A 12,396-nucleotide genomic window follows, 5' to 3' on the forward strand; every position below is an offset into this window, starting at 1 on the left:
TAGTGACACGAAATAACTCTCCAAAATAATAAGTTATAGATTCGATCTCTAGTTGGAATAGTATTGACAATCTCAGTAGGTTAAGAAACTAATTATAAACAAATATTACATTGTATGAGAATCAATAAAAATAAAAAATAAATAATATATGTACTCCCAAATTATACTCCTACACTTAAAATTTTAATGTACACACTTCTATAGGGATCCACATGAAGAAATTAACTTATCAGAATCCACCACATCAGAAAGTAAATTTAAGAAAGTAAGATTTGAGAATACATGCTAACTCATAAAAAAAAAAAAAAAAAAAAAAAAAAAAAGTTCTACTACATGCACTCCCAAGTTATACTCCCTCACTTGTACTCCATGACATGGCAAATAGAGATTGATTATTTTTATCATGTAGGTCCCAGGGAATATGTCTACATCAAGAATTTGTGAGAAGGAGTAACGGGGCGTTTGGTTCACTGTAATTTAGCTGTAGTTGAATTACAATTTAGTGAATGCTTCAATTACATTGTTTGGTTGGAGGGAATTGCAATTCCACAGAATTGCAATTCCCTCATTTTGTTGAATTGCAATTCATGGGGTACCCCCATGAATTGCAATTCAATGAATTTGAGATAGGAAAAATATATGAAATGACATTACTACCCTTGGTTCTTATTACTATTATTATTACACAGGGGTATTTTAGTCTTTATACCACTTATTTCCTTCCCAATTCCAATAATTCTATTTCTCCCTACCAAACAACATAATTTAAATTCTTACTTTATTCACACCTTATTCTTTTTCCACCGAATTACAATTCCTTTCCCCCCTAATTCCTTACTTCCAATCAAACACCCTGTAAAAGTTGGAAGTAAGAAATGGGAGTACATGTAGTATTTTTCTAAAAAAAAATATCTAAGTCTGGTGGATGTGATAATGAACGAACTGATGACATCACTGTTTGCGTCTGATTGTCACGTCATTAGTCCCTTCGTAAGCAGAGCCGACGTCAGTAATCCCTGCACAACATGGCCAAATCGGCTGCCGTCGTCTTCTTTTTACCAGATTTCTGTTTGGACGCAATAGCAACAAGTTGGTGAGATTTATTGTTAGATTTTAAAAAAAAAATTGAATAAAAAATAATATTACAAAGAGAACTAAATTGTGGGCGACCACGGTTTGAAGTGATCGGATCCGAATCGAATCCGACATGGTAGAAATTGAATCAGATTAAAATTGAGAACTGAAATCATCCGTTTTGGTTTAAAACTGATTGTTCCAGTTCTGAATTGATTTTTTTTTTTAAGAAAAGCTTTGTTTTTTGTGAAAAGAAAAATATTTCAATCGGCGGTTCAAATAGGAACGAGAACTAGAACCTTCTTAAAAAGTTCCGTTTCTGGTTTATCATTTTTTGAAACTGTGAAACGATGATTTAAAACCGGAACCAAACTATAGTACGTCATGTCTGTCGACCACTCTATGTCTCTACGCGCTTGTTGGGTACCTTGTGTGTCTCTCACTTGCATTTGTTGAAAAAAAAAAAAAAAAAAAAAAAAAAAGCTTGCAATTCTATCATATGTTTTGTGATAAAACAAAATTACAGAAGAAAATAAGCGAACAAAAATTGGATCATATGAAATCTTCAGGCGTGTGCTAACTTTCCTATAAATCTTTAATTAGTCTTTACAAACAACAGGACACGCGATTAAAACTTATGAGATAAAAAGGGCATTTAGAAATCTCAGGTTGTTCTGCCAAGCTAGAATTTTCCTTTTAAGTTGTGTAACTGAGAATTCTATCTAAAGATGTATTGTTAAGTGTTTATTGCAGATAACATAAGAAAGTATGACACTGATGAAATTAATATTGTATCTCTAGACTTTTATCAGTGTAAAATATTTCATCTCAAACATCTCTCAAAGTAATTGTCTGACTTTTCTAAGATCAATTTCTGATTACTGAGACACATTGAAATTACTCCAAGAATTGTGTGTGTGTGTGTTGCATGCATATATAACCGAAGAGTTAAATAACCTTCTTAGTCAACTGTGCATGTATGATCGAGAAATTATTTAACTCTTAGGTCATGCTGACTGAAGTTTTGGCGATTAAGGAAGTCCTGTCATGGATCAAGAATCGACCGGAGAATAGGTTTTTTTGTGGAAATGGACTGTCTTCATTTTTGTTCTAGTTTTAATTTTGTTAGACAAGACTTTTCTCACGTTGGTCTGGTTATTAAGCAGTATCGTTTTATTGATTTTGACATTGGAAACATCTTGATTCGTCATGTCAAAAGATCATCGAATCATGTGGCTATGTATTAGCACGGGCAACAAGTTCTAATTCAGCTCTTGGAGTGTGTGAGTCTATTCTACCTATTTGTATTCTGCGTTTGTTTTAATATATGGTTCATCCTTTGGTTTTCAAAAGAAAAAAGAAAAAAGAAAAAAGAAAAGAAAAGAAAAGAAAAGAAAAGTACGACGGAACAGTTAATATAACTCTTCGGTCGCACATTGCAAATTTCAATTTGCAAATGTTATGTACACAAACATCATGCAGTGCAAACTTCATCTTTTATTACATGTACACATTAACCATATATATGCATTCCATACATAAAGTATATGCATTCCATACCTACATGCTATGAGAATAATAGTTCTCGGAATAATCTTACTATTGATTAATTCATGATGGTATAAAATACATCATGAAGAGATATATTTATAACGATACAAAGTGTCCAATCCCAATCAGAATAAAATGATAAATAGTAATAATATTCCTAATAATATAGGGAGAGGGATCAGAGAATGAGTTTTAGTAGTGTGCATAGAATACAGAGTCCTAATACGCCCCCTCAAGTTTAAAGTTCTCTAGAGATACGCCCCCTCAAGTTTGCACCTCGAGTTGTGTTATCCTTTGTTGTTTATGGTTTTGTGTCTTGTTGAGGTTGGTGATCCTCGGTTTTTGTTGAGAGTGTGATGAGTCTTTGATGTTGACCTCCTTCTCGCTTTCAATTGACTATATACTGTATTCCTCAGTCTCAAATGGTTTTTATTATATCTATCTATATACTATGTTATTTAACGCGTATTGATGGGTTACCAGTATTATTCGCTGACCGGGTGTTATCCCCATGTTTTACAGGTTTTTCTTAGTCCGGAGTGCGCGCTAGATGAGGACTCTAGTTAGTGTAGCTCCTGTGGTTAGATGTTTTGCTTTTGTCGACCTGTGTGCCTAGACTAATGTTACATTTTGATGATTGTGATAGATTTAGCATGTGCACCCATAGTCTATGGGTGTGGCATAACACCTTTCCCGGTTTATAATAGCTTCCGCTTTGTGTTGATTGATGTTTAGTTTGCTTATCCTTGAATTCTAAGTTTTAAAATGTTGGTAAAAATCGGGGGTGTTACAGAAAGAGTTCTCCTTTTCCAACCTGCTAGTCTATTCGAAAAAAAAAAAAAACCTGCTAGTCTGCTCTCCATCATACGAATGACATCATTGAAAGTGTCCTTCTTAACTCGACCATGAAAAGAGGGAACCCTAGGTATTTTCCTAGGTCCTCTGTCATTGGAAAGTCTAAACTATCTGAGATGGATTGCTGCAAATCCAGGGGAGTGTTCTTTGAAAACATTAAGGAAGATTTGAGGGGGTTCACTTTCTGGCCAGATTCCCTGCAAAAAAAATCAAGACATTGTTTAGTGATTAGTGCTTGTTGAATTGAAGCCTCACCAAATAGTAGCATGTCATTTGCGAATAGCAGGTAAGTGATATGGGGACCATTTGATGTGATTCGGACACCCTTCCAAGAATGAGTTTCAACCATATTCCCTATTAAGTAGCTGAGGCGCTCGATGCATAACACGAAGATTAGAGGGGAGATTGGATCTCCTTGTCTTATGCCCCTGCTAGGATGAAACCAGTTAGAACGGTTTCCATTTAAAGATACTGTCAAACGTGCTGTAGTTATGCATGCCATCACATTCGTAATCCATCTTTGGTTAAAACCTACTTCCTGCAAAGTTTTCCTAATGAAGTCCCAAGATAGCCTGTCAAAAGCTTTCTCAAGATCTATTTTTAATATCATCCACCCAACCGGCCCCTTCTTGGATCTCAAGGAGTTAAGAATTTCTTGGTATGCTAAAATGATGTTCGTTGTTTGTCTTCCTGAAACGAATCTTGACTGATTTGGGCCGATCAATTTGTGCATGTAGTTCTTTAGCCTGGATGCCATAACCTTTGTGATGACTTTGTATGAAATATTACAAAGACCAATCGGCCGGAGCTGTTTAACAGACTCGGGGGAAGGGGGGGGGGGGGGGGGACTTTGGGAATAAGAACAATTGTTGTATCGTTCTCGCCTTCCTGGATGGTACCTGTTTCGAAAAAACTTAATGAAGCTTTAATCAAAGAATGACCAACTGTAGCCCAAGATTTTTGAAAGAATCCCGCACTAAAGCCGTCCGGACCAGCTGCTTTGGATGGGGACATGTTGAAAACTGCTAGTTTGATTTCAGCAGAGTTGAATCATTTATTGATTTCCTCCCAGTCTGAGTTACACAAAGAGGGGAATGCCCCTTCCCAGCGTTTCTGGACTGGGAACAGCCTATCTTCAATGAATAATTGGGTGAAGTAATCGAAGACATCTTTAGTAGAGTCGTTTCGTCATTGATCCAGATCCCCTGGTCATCTTGAAGGTTAGTGATTTTCGTGGAGGATTTCTTCAGAGCCATGGCTGCGTGATAGAAGCTCGTGTTCCGATCACCGGAGGATATCCACTCTTCTCTTGATTTTTGGTACCATAGGAGTTCTTCTTGGTACAATACATCCTCGAAGTCTTTTCTGTGTTTCCTGTCCAGTTTGAGTAGATCTGGTGTGTAATGGTTGGTCAGACTGAGCTGAATTCTTTCGAGTCTAGCCAGAAGTCTTTTCTTGCGATGGAAAATATTTCAAAACGTGTTACGGTTCCAGACTTGAAGCTCTTTTGCCATCTTGGTTTTGTTGGTTAATAAGTCAGTTTCTCTCGACCAATTCTGTTAGATAAGACTAATAAAAGTAGGGTGTGATGCCCAAGCCAAATTAAAATTAAAGGATTTTTGCTTAGTTGTTAATTCATGGGGGGATGTTTGGATCAGTAGAGGAGTATGGTCGGAACTAACCATTGGAAGATGATTGACAGTGGCGTTCGGGAATTGCGTCCTCCAAGCAACATTGCTTAATGCCCGGTCTAAACGCGCTCCTTTGAAAGATGAAGTGTGGAGACCCCTACTCCACGTGAATTTAGCTCCAATGAACCCAATGTCCATTAGGCCTTCTCTGATGATCCAGTTCCTGAAACCAGTACATCGAGCATCCGAAAAATTGTTAATGTTTGAGACCTCTTTTCTGTCTAAAACTGAATTGAAGTCTCCAACGGAGAGCCATGGCCCATGGAGGCTAATCACTTCTTGGGAGAGATCGTTAAAAAGATCTCTTCTTAAAGAAAAATTTGGGCTGCCATAAACTAGTGAAAGGAACCAAGAGCACGAACCGTTCTTAGCCACTTTTAGTGTCGCAAACTGCGCAAATTATGCCGTGCAACCGAATGCACCTTGCAAGGTGCATACGGTTGCAAAACGGCGCCGTTTTATTAAAAAAAGACACGGCTCGCTTAAAATAAAAAATAAATAAAATTGGATGGCCGTTAGCGGCGTTATTCATCTCGTATTTGATAGTTTTGAGAATTTTGGTAGTTTGGCGTTTTGATTTTAGTATACGCAAAATCGCAATCGCAATAGCAATCGCAGTCGGTTTCCTGATTTCTTGTATGGATCATATGATGGATGAGGCAGTAGATCAGAGAGATGAAGCAGTTGATGAATTGCATACGGTTCCAGGTTATTTTGCATTTGGTTTTTTTATGGATTTGTGATCGTTTGCGATTATTTTGATTGTTGCAGTGTGATATATTGTTTAGGTGTTTATATTTAGTGTGATTGTATACAACGTATGTGATGTTGGTCATTATAGTCTGAGATCATTCGTAATTCTGGGTGTTTATGTGTTTATGGTTTTCTGAATGAACGAAATATATATCCATAATGTTTGAACTATATAACCAGAAGTTGTGAGCTATATATCCAGAATTGTAATAGTATATATCAAGGATTTTGTGAACGGATACTCTATTTTGGATTGTATATCCATAGTTATTGAACTTTATGTCCAGAAATTGTGAGCTATATATCCATGATTCTAATACTATATATCCAGAATTCTAATACTATATATCCACTAATTTCTAAACTGATACTCTGTTCTGGCTTGTAACATTATGCAGTCAGTGAAGATGTTGTTGTTGATTCATCAAGTTCAGATCCAATAGAGTTAGACATTGATGGTTCTTCTTCAATTCCAGGTATATATGTAGTTTTATTTGCTCATAATTCACAGTGTTCAGCGTTGTTATATTTTCATTCTTTTTCCATGGAAAATGTTATTCCTTTTGTAGAGCATGGCTTGATTTATTCGGAATTATATTTTCAATGGAATGTGTATTATTTGTTATACTTGAGGTCATATATTGCATTTGCAGTTGATGAAGATTTGGTTGGTGTTGTTGTAAGTAACGGGGTTGAAGCTTATGAGTTGTATAACAATTATGCATATAGACTTGGTTTTAGTGTGAGGAAGGGTAATCAACGGTGCAAGGTATATAGTAAAACAGTCCAAATGAAGATGTTTATGTGTTCTAAAGCTGGTTTTAAGGTTAAGGCAAATGCTGGTGTTAGGGCATATTCAAAAATTGACATAAGGACAGGGTGTGGTGCATGTGTTCAGTTTGACGTGGGTGAGGATGGGTTGTGGACGGTTACAAAACATGTAAAAGTGCACAACCACGAGTTATGTGCTGTAGACAAGAGTCATCTTCTCCGTTCACATAGAAATGTGGGTGATAATCAGCTGTTATATTTAAAAGATTTGAAGAAGAGTGGTGTTGCAATGGCAGATGGTATTAGGTTTTTGAAACATCAAGCAGGGGGGTCTCCATTAATTGGTTTCACTAATCGAGATGCTTATAATTCGATTGCTTCCGATACATCAAAGCGTTTGGATGGAACAGATTCGAACTCATTAATTGAAATATTTAGGAAGAGGCAATCGACTGAGTCTGATTTTTTCTTCGATTTTGAAGTTGATTGCGATTCAAGACTGTGCAATTTTTTTTGGAGGGATGGTCGGATGAGACAAGACTATGAGTTGTTTGGGGATTTGTTAGTGCATGATACAACATATCGCACCAATAAATATGATATGATTTGTGGCCCTTTTGTAGGGATGAACCATCACTGCATGAATGTAATGTTTGGATGTGGTTTTTTGATGAATGAGAGGATAGAATCATTTGTGTGGTTGTTTAGAGCATTTTTAAGATCTATGAATGGGAAGTGTCCACAGTCTATCATGACAGATCAATGTGCATCCATGGCTGCTGCTATTTGTCAAGTGTTTCCAACATCACGTCATCATCTTTGCATATGGCATATTGGTGAGAATTCGAAGAAGCATATCAAGACGTTAAGGAATAATAAGGATTTCTTGGATATGTTTAACTGTGTGTTGAAATACACAGAGACTGAAGCTGAGTTTGAATTTTATTGGACAAGGTATGTCCACTATTTTTTTTTTCATTCCAGTAAATGAATTATGGATATTTAGTATTATAATTATGGATATATAGTATTAGAATTATGGATATATAGTATTAGAATTATGTGAACATGTAGTAGTAAAGCATGACACTTTTCTGATTGTTTCTGAATTACATGCATTCAATTTATGGATTTATAGTATTGGAATTGTGGATATATAGTAATAGAATTATGGATATATAGTAGTAGAATTATGGATATATAGTATTAGAATTATGTGAACATGTAGTAGTAAAGCATGGAACTTTCTGATTGGTTCTGAACATATGTCTTATCATTTTCAGGTTGGTGACTGACTATAAGTGTCACAAGAATAGTTGGATACAAAAGTTGTATGATTGTAGGGAGAAGTGGTGTCCAGCATTCAACAAGGATTATTTTTCAGGGGGCATTTTATCATCGCAAAGGAGTGAAACTACTAATCATTCGATTTCAAGAAGGCTGTCTAAGACTGCGGGTCTTTGTGATTTTTATTCATCATTTGTTAGTGTAATTTCTGAATGGAGAAGCAAAGAGAATGGTGAAGATTTTCGTTGTGCTCAAGGGGTACCCACTATGATGATGGAGCACGTGAAACTTCTTTTACACGCTAGAGAGGTATATACGATTGAGATATATTTTTTGTTTGAGGAACAGTTTATGAAAGGCAATGCTTGTCATCAAGAAATGGTGTTGAATGATGGTTGTCAGTTCAAGTATCATGTATGGCGTCCAGATATAGATATTATAAGGCATGAAGTTAGTTTTAAGTTGGCAACCTTGGACATTTCGTGTAGTTGCAAGTTGATTTCCGAGTTGGGAATTTTATGCTGCCATTGTTTACGTATTCTTCATATACATTGTGTTTCTAGTATCCCTAATAAATATATCATGAAAAGGTGGACTAAAAAGGTTGTTGATGGTAGGGATGTGAATACTGGTCCAATGTTTTATAGAGCTGGTGTCCCTCCTTCAATTTGGGTTGTGGAGATTTGTAGAAAATTTCAAAGATTGATTGCATCTAGTCAAGATAATAGTGTAACTAGACAGTTCTGCGATGAAGCAGTTGAGGATGCAAAGAAAAAGGTTGAAGCTGAGATTGGCTATGTGCATATTGAAGAGTGTGGTGTTTCATCTTCAAGTGGTGTCATTCAAAATCCTTCAAACCGGAGATCAAAAGGTGAGCGTAATGTAAGGAGGAGTAGTGTTATTGAAAAGAAGTACAGTGTTGCAAGGGGGAGGAGGAGTGCTGCAAATAAAGTTGCTTCGAGTACAAAGGTGTTGTTCAGTCGTTGGTTTTGGAAAGTCTATCTGAGATTGCCGGGGATGGGTACCTTGTACATCCAAGTTCTGGGAGTTCGGAGTTTTGTCAATTTAGTAATGATTTAGATGATAATGCAGTTTTAGACTGAGATTGGGTTTAATACAAGTTGTTAGCTGTTTTGAGGATATCAATTTACAAGTTTTTTGATCTGTGTATTCAAAATTTTAGCACTTGTTGCTTTGCAGGTTTAAAGCTATATATCCATAATATTAAAGCTATATATCCATAATACTAAAGCTATATATCCATAATACTAAAGTTATATATCCATAATATTAGAGCTATACATCCATATTTCCGAGAACTATATGACCACAAATTATTGGACTTGTATGTCAAAATAGTAAAAGTGTTCATAATGTTATATTAATATATCCACAATATTAAAGCTATATATCCACAATATTATAAATATAAATTAATAAATAGTTAACTTGATGTTTACACTTATGTAAAATGTTATGTTCACAGTTGAACAAATATTCATAACTTTATATCAATATATCCACAATCTTAAACCTATATGTCCATAATCTTTGAAATATAAATTCATGAATATTTGTGGTCAATCTTTGCACTTAAGTAAAATGTTCATAATTGTATATCAATATATACACAATCTTAAAGCTATATATCCATAATATGAGAATTATATATTCCGTGAATTTCATAGATCAGAATTTGCAAAAAATGTAATAAAGTTGTTACAAAACAATCTGTGAACTTCATAAGATCAGAAATTGCAACAATTGCAATAAAGTTGTTACAAAACAATCTTTGATCATAACAAAAAACGTTCAATGATCTTTGCAGTTTTACTTCTTCTTGTCTTCAATCTTTGCAGCTTTCATGACCTGGCTTATGACGGTGTTCAGTTTTGATGTGATGATACAAGCAGCATACTTTGCCCTCAACTCACAAATGAAGCTAGCCTGTAAATTAAGAAAAATAAATAATTAGTTTATTGTAATTTTGTTATCCTTTTTCAATGTAGTATGAATGTAATTTATTTATGTTACTCTTACATTTGTGCGCATATGTTTCTTGAACCCAGGATCCCAGTCCTCGAGAGCTCCACCCATGTAAGTCTCCATATGCCGCATTACATATATGCCACAGTCGGTGACATTCTCAGCATTTTTCCAGTTCATGGCAAGGAACTCTACTGGCATGCTGTTCAGTTTGTGAGTCAAGGTGGATTGTCCTGCTACTAGGTATGCCTTGAATGCTTCAATCTGGTAAAAAATTAGCTCAATGTTCATAATGTTTTAAATTCAATATATAGGTGACAATAAGGAGTTTTTTAATATAATATAAGCTACCAGTGTATATGGACAGTCCCCATATTTATCAAGCTCTGAAACACCAGCAGGCAATTCCTTGTTGTCTATCACCTGAACCTTGGATTCCTTGACATTTATGCACACAACAAAGTAGTGTGCATGGCGATGCACTGGGAAAAATATCTAATTCCAAAACAAAAGGTATAACGATGTTAATATTTATGGACATGATAAATTGAAATTGCAGAAGATTATGTTAAAGATCAAATTTGAACAACTACATACCCATGTATTATTAACTGCATGGGTATACATTCATATTTCACAGAGTACTATATATCCACAATCATATAACTATATATCCACAATTTTAAAACTATATATCCACAAATTCAGTACTACATAAAGGATCTTAATAAACTGAGTATATTCCAAGCCTCATGCATATATATCCATAAATTCATAACTATACATCCAAAAAATACATTACTATATATCCAGAATTCTTAACAGTATGTTCACAGAGTAATACATTCATATATTCACAGAGTACTACATATCCATAATCACATAACTATATATCCATAATTCTAATGCTATATATCCACAAATTCAGAACTACATAAAGTATATTAATAAACTGAGTATATTCCAAGCTCCATGCATATATATCCATAATAAATTTTTAAATTATTAAATTGAGTGTGTGTAATAGATCTTACAAGGTCTGCATCATTGATTTCCAAGTTTCCGAAACTTGATATTTCATAATTCAATCTATCATTGAAATTTTCCATCTTTTTCTCGGCTGGGAGACTTTTCATCCAATCATCAGATGGATCAAGCTGCAGCTGTTTTTGAATACACAGAATGCAAAAATGAGGATTCAAAAGGCTTAGAGTACTATATATCCACAGCTAGATTTTTAAAAATGTGCATGTGCATGTCAAAAATAACTCTTACATGTGGCAATGTGGTGAAGAATACTCGTTTTGGTATCCCAACAGCACGTTCTGTGTTCTTCAAAGTTAGCCGCAAAGACCAAACATTCAAGAAGTCTATATCCAGCTCGCCGTTGCTCAAAGTGACGCCTTGTTAGGTAGTAGTCACCATAGCTGAACAGCAACTCACTACAACACCAGAATAATAATAATAATAATAATAATATGAACTATCTAAGTAATTAAAAGTTTGTTATAAATATACGTGTTCAAACATACTCTTCTGGGTGTTCGTTAGACGCACTCAAGAATGCATAGTTTGAGATGATTTTTTCCCGGGGAGTTGCGTTGCGTATAAAACTTGCATTCTGTGTCCAGTATGGTGACCTCAGACAAAGAGGTTTGTTCCTGAATCGTCGCTGGGGTCTCTTCCTAACAGTCACGTCATCAACATCAGACTCACTTTCTTGCATGGCACTGTTGTTTATATATCCACAGTGTTAGAACTTCATATCCATAATATTAAACCTAAATGTTCATAATTTTATATCTATATATCCACAATTTCAAAGCTATATGTTCACAGTTGTAAAAATGTTCATAATTTTATATTCATAATCTTAGAACTATAAATTCATAATGTTAAAGCCAAATGTAAATAACAAACTGTCAATTTACCGATCAAAGTCATCAACATCAGCATCAGCAGCAGGGGCATGATGGACATATCTTCGAAATGGGACTCTAACAAGTGGAGGAGTTACTTCTGCTCCCAAGGGCGTTGACAGTCCCGCATCTTCTCCAATTTGTTGAACCAAAGCATCCAATGGTTGTTCCTCTTCAACTACTTGCTCTGTTTCTTGCTCATGTGGCTGTGGTTGGGATTCATTGCAGTGTATTCCCAAATCAAATGATGGAGCTTCAATTTCCATGGTTCTTGTTATCTTCTGAAATGCTTCCACCAACGAATCCACTGCAGCTGTGAAGGTTTCACTCCCAAAGAATATGTCATCCAACTGAGATTCAGTTGGAACGGAAGTTGATTCAATTGCACTTGCAGCACCTAGCATGTTTGATATCCCTGAGAATGCTTTCTTCATCACTTCAATAGGTGCGCCCTGCTTTCTAATTTCAGACATAGCTTCACCAAACTCCAAAACATTTGATGCTAGCTT

The sequence above is a fragment of the Ipomoea nil genome, unplaced genomic scaffold, assembly GCF_001879475.1.
Source record: "Ipomoea nil cultivar Tokyo-kokei standard unplaced genomic scaffold, Asagao_1.1 scaffold2653, whole genome shotgun sequence".
Classification (NCBI taxonomy): domain Eukaryota; kingdom Viridiplantae; phylum Streptophyta; class Magnoliopsida; order Solanales; family Convolvulaceae; genus Ipomoea; species Ipomoea nil.